Below are 13,387 nucleotides of genomic sequence, written 5' to 3' on the forward strand. Positions count from 1 at the left end.
TGGAAGGAATTGTGTGCAGCATCCAGTGTAATGTTCTGTCACAAGGTTTATGTCACAGAATCACAGAATGTTAGGGATTGGAAGGGACTTCGAAAGATCATCCAGTCCAGTCCCCCTGCTGGAGCAGGAACACCTAGATGAGGCTACACAGGAAGGCGTCCAGGCAGGTCTTGAATGCCTACAGAGTAGGAGACTCCACAACCTCCCTGGGCAGCCTATTCCAGTGCCCTGTCAACCTTACTGAGAAGAAGTTTCTTCTCAAATTGAAGTGGAACCTCTTGTGTTCCAATTTGTACCCATTACCCCTTGTCCTATCATTAGTTGTCATCGAAAAGAGCCTGGCTCCATCCTCGTGACACTCACCCTTTATATATCTGTAAACATTAAGGAAGTCACCCATCGGTCTCCTCTTCTCCAGGCTAAAGAGCCCCAGCTCCCTCAGCCTTTTCTCATACGGGAGATGCTCCACTGCCTTCATCATCTTTGTTGCCCTGCACTGGACTATCTCCAGCAGTTCCCTGTCCTTCTTGAACTGAGGGGCCCAGAACTGGACACCATATTCCAGGTGTGGTCTTACCAGGGCACAGTAGAGGGGAAGGAGAACCTCTCTGGACCTACTAACCACCCCCCTTCTAATAGCTTTCTCCTTTTTCTTTTTTTTCTTTTTTCTTTTCTTCTTTCTTCTTTCTTTTTTCTTCTTTCTTCTTTCTTCTTTCTTCTTTCTTCTTTCTTCTTTCTTCTTTCTTCTTTCTTCTTTCTTCTTTCTTTTCTTCTTCTTTCTTCTTTTTTCTTTTTTTTATTTCCTTTTCTCTTTTCTCTTTTTTCTTTTTTTTTTTTTTTAGCATATGGAAGCTACAGCTTTTAGCAGTTGATGTGTCCATCTTGTCCATACAGCACTTTCTCTATACTTTCTCTATATCCTCCCCCCTCACCACCCAGTTTCTGCAGTGTGGGAAGGCTAAGCCTTTCCAGGGCAGAAGAGTCATGACAAAAGTTGTAGTCAGGCTGCGGGTTGTAAGTGGCATCTAGATGCTTCCTGCTGGTGTTTTTGAAGGTGTTTCCTCTGGGTGCCTCCTGGTAGGGCATTTCCCCCAGAGGAGTGAGGGGCAGTGGGGCAGGCACAGAGGGGTGCTGCACTGCAGTTCTCTTTCCAAACCAGGCAGCAAGTACCTGTGGAGTAGTGAACAAGACTGAGCAGCATATAATTTTTGCTGTAATTCACATTATACATACGCAGGCCGTGGAGAGGCAGAGTTGTGTCCCTCAGGGACATGCTGTGAACATGTCACGGTAGGACCTGTGCAGTTTCCCTGGTAATGAAGTCAGTGTTGGAAGTGTCTCTGTCTTTCCCTACAGTCAGATAAGTCATGGGGTAATAAAACAAATTCCTCTCAGTCCTTTTCCCCAGATAGCACACAGCTATGGACAGTGATTGCTTTGTGTCATCTTCCGTTCTCTTCAGTGATCCTCCATGAAGTTCCAAGGTCCTGCTTGTTTTATTGCGGCAGGGAGGGGAGCACTGCTGTCCCACAGACCCACTTGCTTGTGGCTTTGACAGGCTGCGTGCAGAGGAGTTGGAAGGAGCTCTTTTCTTCCTTCTTCATCACCTTCTCTCAGCTGGTGGGAAATGGCTGCGTGCTCCTACTTGGGCGAATCACGCAGGTGCTTGAGCAAGCTCCGCAATACGTACTGCAGAGCTCATCCTGGCATCGCATCTGCGGTGGCAGGAGACCTTCCTGCTCAGTGGTGCCAAATAGGAATGTGTAAATCCGTCTTCAGCAATGTGCAGCTAGGCATCATGGCAGAACAGTCAGTAGGTAAACTGTGCTTATACATGAATTACGTCAAGGAATGGTTGGTTGGAGGGGTAGCCCTGACAGCAAAGCGTATCATCTGGGGATCTGGATAGTGTGATTGTGACAGAGGACCGGAGGAGGAGGAAAGCAGTGCTTTCCTTCTGGGGAGGGATGAGCATCCTTGAGGAGACCTGGGCAATCTCTGCTGGTACTTCTGAGTTCTTGTATAATGCTAGTACACCCACTAACCACACACTCATTAATTCAATCTGGGCATTCATTTTTTGTTGGACTAACTTAATGTTCTTGGGATTTGATTTTAGAAAATACAGAGTGCTCATGGCCATAACTACAGTGCATAAAGTTTTTGCTGTCACCACACTAGTGGAGAGAATGCTAAGTAGTCTCAAAAAATGAGGTGGATGGTATCTCAACTGGGATATCTTTAATCAGGGGAGACTTTTGACCTTACATATCCTGTGCTGTGCATGTAGGCTATGATAATCCTATTTTGCCTGAAGTGTTGTTACTGCCTCAGTAAGCTTTACTGGAAAGGATAAGGGCACTATTAGTATTGCATTCACTGTAAAGGGACGTGGTAAATAGGAAACTGATTCATACATGAGAGGGCAAGTACTAGACAGTGACTTCTACAGTGGATGAGGAAAGAAACTGTAACATGAAGCATAGACTTCCACAAAACTTGAAATTTCACAGATGTGCTATTATTCCCTGTCATGACCTTACAATGTAATGTCTTTTACTGTTACATTTTTATAAAGCATTTGAATGGAAGTATGTCTCAGAGAGAAATTTCATGTAGGGAAAAAAGAAAGTACTAGAAGTTGGTTTGCAGTCCCTTCCCTGTCGCAGTAGCCTTTGGCGCTGACTTTCCCATTGATAAGGGCAGAGAAAAGAGGAATCTTCTCTGGGGGTTTGTGGTCCCACCTGCCTTGAGCTCTTCTTGGTTTGGTCTCAGTGTGAAAAACTGAACAGGAAAATATTATTCACCTATTCACCTTCAGTTACTGCAAGAAGCAAACCTGTAACTTTTAAACTCATGTCTTGGTTTACAGTGCAGTCTTAAAGTGAAAACTATTGTAAATATAAAGGTATGTTTTCATACTAGTAAGGGATTTTTCGTGTAATTGATGTAACATTAATGGCAGTTGAGATGCATTGAAAAACAAACTATTGAATGAGTTAGCATGGCATGAAAATCACTTGGGTTTTGCTGGAGCAGGAGAAGAGCAGAGAACATTCTCCCTTTGGATATGTAGTATAAAATTTGCCTCAGCACTGGTAAGAGACCGGTCCCAGCAGTCAGGGAAGTCTCATCATGCTGCCCTTGTCCAGCATGGTTTTATCGATGTGTTGTCTGCTTTCTCTTCAGGTGTATTGATCTGCTTTTAAACCACCACTCAAGATTGTGCCATTCCCTACAGCAGGACTTCTCACTGTCCAGGAACAGTGTATGCCTTCTGTACCTCCCTGCACTCGTCTGGACATGATGGACATGCTCCTGGTGGACTGGCTACTGGGGGAATATGCCTCAGGGCTCTGTCATTGTGTAAGTGCAGACAGGTTGGTGGGACATGATGATTTGACCCACCATAATGCTGTTCCTCAGTGCATGGTACACCAGTTCCTCTGTCCGCTGGGCGGGGAAGACCAGCACCCCCTTGCTGCATGGCTCAAAGGGTGTCTCCAGGGCTTGGGGCAGATCCCCACCTCTCTGGTGGATCTGGGGACCCTTGGCTGAGTGTGATTGATAGCAGCAACCCAATAGCCAAGCCAGATGGTGTCCCATCGCTGCATGTCAGGCCCCCTTCCCTGGAGGAGTTTTGGTTGCTTCTTGGGCTCCAAAAGCTGACTAGCTCTCACAGACTTCTGTAAAAGATCACAAATCTTGTCCTTTGTTCAAAACTCAGCCTAAAACAATAGCTGAATGTCTTTTAGAAGTCTTGAAACTGAGGGCAATGTATGTCAGCTGTCCTCTTAGGGCTCGTTTTGTAACAAATTCCTTTGTTTGCTAAGTGTAAGAGGAGGAAAAAAGCCCGAAGTCTGATTTAACTTCATGAGTACACTAATACTTGTATTTTTTGGTTGATGGTACTGGCTATATATGTTGCACAGTGGCCAAGACAAAAATATCATCAGCACACCTAATTTCTGGTTTTGTTTGTTTTGTTTTGTTTTGTTTTGGTGTGTGTTGTGTTTGTGGTTGTTTTGTTTGTTTGTTTGTTTGTTTTTATGCACAAAAGACCCTAAAACCAAAAAAGCAAACCTAGTGGCTGAAATCAGTCTTGCTTGAATGTCATATTGACCTTACTGTTAGTGATAATATTGAATTATGCACAGTTTTGGTCAGAATTTGGCAAAGATTTTACTGATAAGTCTTTCTTGTTCTCCTACATATAAGTCTCCATTGTTTGGAACTGGAGGAATAGAGAATGCTGTCTACACTGCAATCAGTTTTTATACTGTTTTTCTGTGGAAAAAGCACTTTTTCTGTAAATTCAGACTTTTAACTTCATTGGTAATAAAAATGCAATTTTCCGTTGCTAATGCTGTCTGTACAGCATACTTTTACAGTGCTGTTGCCATCCTGTTCTGAATACCCGGGGAAAATTGTGACATACTTGTTCAGAAGCCTGCGGGACTTGCAAATCCGTTTTCTGTTTTGTTATGTTTTGTTTGTGTAGTTCCTCTTTTCAAATTTATGCTGAATGTGAGTTGCAACCCAAAATCTGTATCCAAGCCACTTACACAGCAAGAAGCTATCTTTTCTAGCCAAAACCTGCTCATCCAGTGGGAATCTGAGACTTTTGGTCGTCTCTAATCCAGACATCTTTGAAGCATGGGTCAAAAATCTGCAAGGTGGTATTGCTACCTCCTTTGACACATTAAATCATAGTTTTCAAGGTAGCCTACATGTATGTAATTTTTCTCACTGTCTCCTTGGCATTGCAGAACAGCCTTTTTTCTACTTCCTATTAAAAAACAAAACATGTAATTTATTTGTATTTTCTGTTCCAGTTACACAGGCATGTATCTGTCTTCTAGTTTGGGTCCAACTTGTTTCCTTCCTGGACTGTTTTCTTTTTGCTCTTCTCTTTGCTCTTCTGCTGAGGGGTTTGTAGCTGCATTTCATAACAGAAGCAGGAAACTGGAAAACCCTCTAACTCAGAAAAGCTGTCTTATTTTCTCTTATTGAAATAGGATTTTAATGAAAAGTCTTCAACACAATGAGCTTTTGGGCCACTTTCCAACAACATGAAAAAAAATTTCTACTTTGGTCTTTCATATAGTCTCCTCTTTACCCCCTGGCTACTTTCCTCCCCACTTCTCCCCTGAAACGCTGGGTTGAATTGTGTCCTGATACTTTTGAGTGAATTTCCAAGTCATGTAATTGTGTATTCTTGCCAAAATAATCTATTTTAAAATTTTAAATCCTTGGCTTGGCATTGCCAGATTACCATATGGAACAAGTTCTAATAACCAGCCAAGATGATAGAAATAAATTCAGCGAGAACATTAAGAACAAAAAACCAAAGAAATCCCTAATCTTCCAAACAGCCTGTCAGGTACTGCTTTCTTTCCAATGAGGAAAAGAAAAGTAGCTAGGCAGAACAAATGTCTGTGATTAAAATGTCAGCTTTCAAAGTTATATATGTGAGATGGACTCTGACAGAAGACTTTTCCCTTCCATGTCTCTGAAATTGTATCCTATGCTCTCTTACCTCAGCTGCCCCACTGTTCGTAGAACCAACTGTACAGGAGTTTAAGCCTACTTGTTGGGTGGAGTTGATTGCATTTTCCATGCACTGAGCTATGATTCCTTGTTTCATATATCACTGACAAACTGTAGTGGCTCCAGAAAGCCACATCACATCATACCTAAGCATTCATACATGTAGGGACAAGTTTTCCATTGAGGTTCAAAATCTGGGGAACATGAGGTTTGTATGGTGACACACACAGGTTTATTTATTTTTGACTACCTCTCTGAAGCTGAAAAGTGAATAATGGTTGATCCTACAGTCCAGTGATTAGTCTGTGTTATCTGTGTAATATGCAAGGGTTTTGTTCAAAGATAGCAGAATTACAGCTGGGAAGCTGTGTTTGGTTTAAAACCAAAACTCTTCAGGCTTCCGCTACATCTTGACCCAATTCTAGCCCTATTGTTTGAAGGTCTGCGTGAGCTGGCTCCAGCTGTGCTACAGCCCTAATGTGGTGAAAGACTTTTCTTATGCTGTTTTGAGTGGAAAGCAAGGATTATCCTGAATCTTTTGAGAATCTGTATGTGTGAGATTCCACGGCAGAGTTACACCATCCTAGAACACCTCTGAATAATCACTATTATGAAGCAGTTAAAAACCAATTTGTGATTAATAGTGGTAGGTAAGTTGCAGGGTCAGACTTACCTGCTCTCTAGTGAGGCTGCTGCCAATGATTCTGTGGAAATGGTGAAGGCTGCCAAAAAATAGCGCATGAATGAACAGTTCAGAGGCCCAGCAGTTCATAGCAAAGCATCGTTTTCTGTCCAGACAGCAGCAAGTAGCCGGTTCCCATTTCCACACATCATGGCACAAGTCCCAAGGTTTTCAGGGCTCTGGTTCTTCCAATAGGGTTTTTGTCAGGGTAAGTATTTGTAATTTTCATCATTTCTGGAAAAAAAATAAAAATATCTGTATTGCTGGAAAGAAAGCTAGCTGAAAGCAGAGCCCTGTGCTTTTATTTCCCCCCACTAGGCTAATACAGAGCTGCTGCTGCTGCTGCATTTTCCTGCGAGTGGCCTCAGCACAACACCCTTGAAAACGAGAATGACTCATCCTGATGGGGGTCTTCCTGTTGGGATATTGGAAATAAACACAGTTACTGCAGGAGGCTTAAAGTACAGTAATTTGGATGATGAAACTTGAGGCATTGCTGGGTGAGGAGAGGCTTCAATCAGAAAGCTGTCAGAGGCAGCAGAAAAGCCCCGGGGGAAGAGACAAGCAGAGTAATAAGATATGTCCAGAAAGTTTTGCTGTCAACTTAAAATATTGCAGAAATAGAATATTGGCTCTCAGTTAAATCATGGAGAGACTTGGAAAAGGGCTTTGAGAAAGACACAGGCATCGTGCAGGATTGCTGCAACAGCAATGCCAAATGCTGCAGCTTAGCGAAGGACCTTGGCAGCCCCGCAGCAGTGGGCACCCCGCATGGCTCACACTGCCCAGGGTCTGCAAGAGCTGCGTGCTTCAGGTGGGGCTGAGAGCAAAGCAAATAGCAGGACTGCTCTGAACATTCAGTCCTAACTTCTTCCGTTAAACTTCCCTTCCTTTGTCCTAGCCCTGCTGAGAGAGAAGAGAATCCGTATGAAATTAACTTGTGGAAATATGTTCATATATACTCTGTAGCTCATGTGAGGCAGATCGGTGCTCATATAATCGTCATTTATTTATTACTTAGGGGTTTCAATCAGTCCCTTTACAGCCATTGCTCATATGAGCTACTGAATATTCAGGATCATTAAACGGGAGGCTGGTATCAGATTTTTCTTTTTCTACACGTAAGTTTTTGCCTTTTTTTTTTTTTTCCTTACACAGAGCTATTGGTAGTTTAGAGAAACTGTGACTTCACAGAGAAATATTTTTGATGACTAGAGGAGTCTGTTACGTGAAGCCCTTCTCTGCTCAGCTTGATGCCTTGTCCTGCTGGTTTGTCTTTCTTTCAGTTTCTGCAGCAACTCCCATTCCCCACTTGCTTGCCTAACCCTCTCTGTGGGCTCTGAGCTGCAGAACTGGACCTGGGGAGGGACACGGCATATATGACAGTGCACATGGCAGTAGGCTATTCTGCATCACCAGTACAAACTCTCAAACTTGATCCTGGGGCGGAAATCTTCACTGAAGATGCAATTATTCAACTGTTTTGTGTTTTTGTTTGTTGGTTTGGTTTGGTTTGGTTGGTTTGTTTGTTTTCTCCAGGTTGGGAACATAAGACCCTGGAATGTTTTCTTGACTTCTGGAGGCTGCCTTCTAGATGTTGAACCATAAAAGAAATGGCACAATTCACACCCTGGGAAAATGTCTTCCATGTACATTATAAAAGCACACTCCCAAATGATGGCACTAAGCCTGCTGAACTCATCCAATAGCTGGAAGATTGTTATGGAAAATCAAATTAGATTTTTTATAACAATATTGGTCTGTGACCACTGGTCTCCTCCTTCCATGGCAATGTGCTAGAAGAAACTTGTGGCAGACAGATGTCTTGGGAGGTGCTGCTGTTTCCCAGGAGGATGCCTCTGCTCAGGCCATTGTTCTGTCTCATGATCTGGCAGTGCTTTGAGGAGTTAACCAGTGTCAAGGGGAGTGAAAATTCTGGAAGTGAAGAAAAAAATGCTTAAGCTTCATAATTTACAAAAGTTTGTGCTGATTCTGAAACAAACTTGTGTGGTAACTCTCAGACCTCATCTGTCTTGGGGAAGAGGAGTGCTGTGATGCAGTAAAACCCACAAAAATTAAGCTGAATTTCCAGTGTGCTGTAGGCCAGGATGCAAGTGCTGCTTGTGCTATTAATATATGCACAACATAATGAGTATTATTGCTATCATTAATCATTTTCATTATAATTAATGTAGCTACAGTATAAGCCTATTGAAAAATAAGAGTTAAATAAAGACAAGAATAGGGATTACACAGTATCTTAACAAAGCCCATTGCTGTGGAATTTTACCTATCCCACAACAGAAATAACCATAATGTCAGCCAGCAAGTGCAGTTACGTGGTCACAAAGTTAAATCCTACTCTGTGCTTACATACTAATTACAGAATCACAGAATGACTGAGGAAACTCAGACATAACCCATAAAAAGTTTGATAGCTTGACAAGTAAAAGATAAAACTTCAGAGTCCCTCAGTAGTGTCTTTAGATAAAATTTTACGTATTTTTAACTCACGTAAATACATGAGAATACACGTCTCACTCAAAGATCTGTTTGGTTTGTGTCTGAAAATGGAATTCTTGCTCCTTTCTCAGAAAATGATCCTGGATCACAATGTTATTAAATAAAAACACACTCTACCACACAGGTTGGATGCTTATAATGCAGCATTATTTGTGAAGTCTTGTTTCTTAAATACTTAATAGGTGCTCCTATTTGAAATCTACCTTGCCATAACATATCTTACAGTGTCAAATTCAAATTTACATTCATCAGAAATTCTGAGGAGAAAACCTTTGTAACAATGTGATTTCATACCATGTCTTTCTTGATTGTGAGGATAGATATTTTCATGGAAAAATCTTTGAGAGCTTGTATAACACAAGCTTCCTTTCTTTCTGGCATAATTAATTTTTATGGTAAGATGCAAAAGATGCATTTCACTTAGTGTACTCAGAAATACTGCACTTTTAAGCTTTTGCATACTAACCTTTTCCATTGCTGAAACTTGAAAAAGCTGCTGAGAAAGACCAAAAGAACCCCACCCAGACTTCAGATTAAATATACTCTAAAGTAAATGAAAATTTGACCAATAATGTTCCATCTCAGTTCAAAGGTAAAACTTTAGTTTCACTTCCTTTAGAGCAGTATTCAGAATTTAATGTATTTTCTTGTCACCATTTAAAGCAGGAACATCTTCGATTGTGTTCTTCAAAGCGTGGAAAAGAGAAATAGTGTTGTAGTACAGGGTAAAGTGTTTCTTCTCTCAGGTTTAGGTGCTATATAGGCCATTGAGAGAAAACACTGCACGTGGAGATCTAGTCGATCTGAAGAACCAAAAGGAGCACAACAGGAATGTTGTACCTCTGAGTCCCTTCCAACTTATTCATCTAGTGCAGGATCAGTAGCACATTGGATTATTGGTATTGGCAAGTGAATGGCATGTCTGTGCCTGCCTCTTGATTCTCTCAAACTATTACATCCCAGGGGGGCTAGGAGAACAACATGGGAAGGGGTTAAAATTACCAGGTTTTTATATAAAATATCCTTTTTCATTATCTAAAGGGAAGAAAAAAATAGAAATGAGGACCTAATTTCCTCTATTTTTATTGAAGTAATATGTAGCAGAGAATCTGATTTGAGATCTCTTGAACTAGATCTCAAAATACCTTACCTTCAGGCACCATGGGCTCTACCTGCCCAATTACTTTGTTCTTACAATAGAGATCACTGAAATGAAGAAGATGCACGGACCCGCTGGGATCTTGGGCTGTGAGTACCATTTACACAGTGTGCCCATTTCATCAGTGTGATGGACAGGCTGTAAGCAGAAAGAAGTGTTTTGTTACCTTTTTTTTTTTTTTTTCCAAATTCTCATGACAATATGTACTGTAATTACTGATGTCTGCAGAGAAATGAAGATCAACTGCTGTAATTGTTACTGAGTTCACCCAGTATCTAGTACGTAGTTCCTATGGAACAGTTTGGGCATAACTATTCTTACTTGCTGAGATCAAATGAGAAACAGGAAAGTCTCTGAAATAGCCAGGGTGAAATCGGTAAGGATAGTAACAAGGAACAGATGCTTGTACTGCTCTTCCTGTTGAATTGTTCACAATACTTCTGACCTGTCTCCAATAGAGGAGAAATTGGCCTCTTGGTTGGTTTATCTAGTGAACATAAAGGTGGATGAGATTTAAGTCTGTTGTGCAAATGTTGCCACAATGGGAAATAGTAAGTTACTTTACATACCTTGAGCCTTATATAAACAAATAAAAAGACCATTAAATATTTGTGTCTCTGTGTGTATGTAAGACTTTCATGGTAACAACTGTAAGAATAAAGAAATATATTTACTTTCACAGAATCACAGGATCACAGAATGGTTGCAGTTGGAAGGGACCTCTGGAGATCATCTAGTCCAAAGCACCTGCTAAAGCAGGTTCACCAGAGCAGATTGCACAGGAAGGTGTCCAGGCAGGTTTTGAATGTCTTCAGAGAAAGAGACTCCACAACCTCTCTGGGCAGCCTGTTCCAGGGCTCTGGCACCCCCAAAGTAAAGACGTTTCTCCTCATATTCAGATGGAACCTCCTGTGCTTCAGGCTGTGCCCGTTGTCCCTCATCCTTTCGCTGGGCATGACTGAAAAGAGTCTGGCCCCATCCTCTTGACACCCACCCTTGAGATGTTTATAAGCATTGATGAGATCCCCTCTCAGCCTGCTCTGCTCCAGGCTGAACAGGCCCAGCTCTCTCAGTCTCTCCTCATAAGAAAGGTGCTCTAGGCCCCTCATCATCTTCACAGCCCACTGCTGGACTCCCTCCAGTAATTCCTTGTCCTTCTTAAACTGGGGAGCCCAGAACTGGAGGCAGCTTGAGTGCAGTACTCCTGACTAGCATAATGCAAACACTGAAGTGTTCACTCTCGTTTTTCCAGTCCTATCTCTACGTTATGCTGAAAGAAGGGAAGAAACTACTTAAATATTGAAAAGAGAAAAGGCTGCTAGTTTTAAACAAGAAGGAAAGTTATTTGTGAAAGTGTGACTTTCCACTAGAGATTTTTTTTAAAAAAACAAGTTCATCTGGAGTTCTAAATACATGAAGGTTTGAAGTGAAGCAGTGCCAATAGTCTCATACAGTACTCAGAAAGGTTCATCTTGAGTGAAAAAGTTTGCCAAAACTTATTTTCAATTTTCCCTCAAACACTGTTGTTTTCATACCAGGCCTGGTGGAAGGAGAGAGAGAAAAAAAGGCAAAAACAGGACTTCTGAAAATTTCTGCCTTGTTTTTTTGATAGTCTCTCATCTCTCCTCAGAGTGGGTGGGATTCGTTTTGGCAAACTTTACTACAGCCTGGAGGTGCCTACCTTGGAGCTATTCTGGGTTCCCTGTGTGATCCACAGAGAAAAGTAGGCTCTTTTAAGGCATGACTCATGTAATCTATTTCAAACACCTACTCTAAGATAAAATGTCCATAAAGGAGCCAAGGGTGTCTGGCTCAGATGTGTACATCTACACTTGGCCAGATGAATCTTACCCAGTATGTCTATGCTAAAGACTGCCAAGAAACAAGATAAATTTAGCTGCATAGAGCTCAGTCCTGTCACAGTGGTGTCTTTAAAAGCTATCTCAGGTACTTCTGACTCTACAACATAATTTTCCGCAAGGTAGTGTCCACCTGAGGTACCAGAGTGCCTCAGGGTGCTTATAACTCAGGTGTTCAGGCCCTTGTTTTCTGTGGCTGCCATCTCTAACTGGGCATCATGGTCCATAGCCATTGCACAGTCAGGAAGCTCTGGAAACCACCCCATATGCAGTGTGGGACTAAGGACACCAGGGGATATCTATGTACAGTGAAGAAATACCCAGTGCAGTTCAGGGATGATATGGCTTCCATACTGGTGAAGGTGGTGTTGAGGTCTAAGTCCAGTTGTGGTGCTGATGTTTTAAATGCCTCTGAAATCCTTCCAGCACAGTCAGAGGTCTAAACATGCTGCCTGTCAGTAGAAGTGAAGAAACTCAATCTTTTCATTTTGCCAAAGAGAGGGTTAGCACGTTATCGTGGTGTAAGAGTTGCCACACAGTGACATTTCTGATATGGGATGACAATTTAATCTACTGCATGAAAGCACAATGCTACTCAATCTCTAAAGTAAAACCAGGTTAATTCACACTACAAAAAGGAGCATATTTTTTTACAGCAAGGCTAAATAACTGCTGGAATAACTTTATCTAGGAGTTTTACAGATTCTTCTTTTCCTTAAAAGCCCTTTCTAATCTAGATATGATACAGCACAATGAACTCTTCCTGCTTTAATGAAAGAATTAAACAGTGAAATGTGGTGGCCTGTGATGTGAGACTCTGAAGATTTCCCTTCTGGCCTAAAAAGCTGTTTAATGGGCCAAATGCAGCATTGGATCTCAACATCTCACAGTCCTGGGAAATCTGCATTTCAGAAAGGGCTGTGCAGCCTTTTCCTATTTCCAATACAATCACTGTCAATCACTTGGTCCTGTCTTCTTCACATTCTGTTTCTTTAGTAAGGTTTTTGATCTGAAAATGGGCTCAGGGAACTAGCTTTCTGTGACCTGGACTTGTTATATAGAAACACAGATACGGGAGCTGTAGAAGCAGAGTGGAGCTGCAGGTCATGACTGACAGGTATGTCACAGGGAGGTTCTACATCCAGGGCTTAGGTTTGAGGTATTTCACTGCTAATTGTCTTCTGGATTTTTTTCACTGCTATGTACCAGAATAACTTTTGTAGGCCAAATATAAATCTCCCATTTAATTTTGACAAAAGAAAGTGATTACCTCTTTTTAACTCCAGGCGACAAATATAGGTCCATGTGTTAGCAATCTAGTCTGTTTTCATTTCTCATAGTGGAAGAAATTTGAATTTTTGCTTTGCAACACTCTCTGGAGGATGCCATGTTGATAGTTAAAATAGTAGGACATGAATCTCTGCCAGAACTTTGTTATTAAATGATAGGTGCATCTCTCCACCTGCCTTTCCCAAAACTTACCCCTACTGTCTTCAGTGCCAGTGCTAATGTGAGTTTGTCTCTTTTTGCCTCTCTTACTTGGCCACACCTGAACTATAGTGTTCTATGGCAGAACTATAGTGTTTCTGTTAAAAAGTATAGAATTACAATTAC

The sequence above is a fragment of the Patagioenas fasciata genome, chromosome 1 (assembly GCF_037038585.1).
Source record: "Patagioenas fasciata isolate bPatFas1 chromosome 1, bPatFas1.hap1, whole genome shotgun sequence".
NCBI classification, from domain to species: Eukaryota; Metazoa; Chordata; class Aves; order Columbiformes; family Columbidae; genus Patagioenas; species Patagioenas fasciata.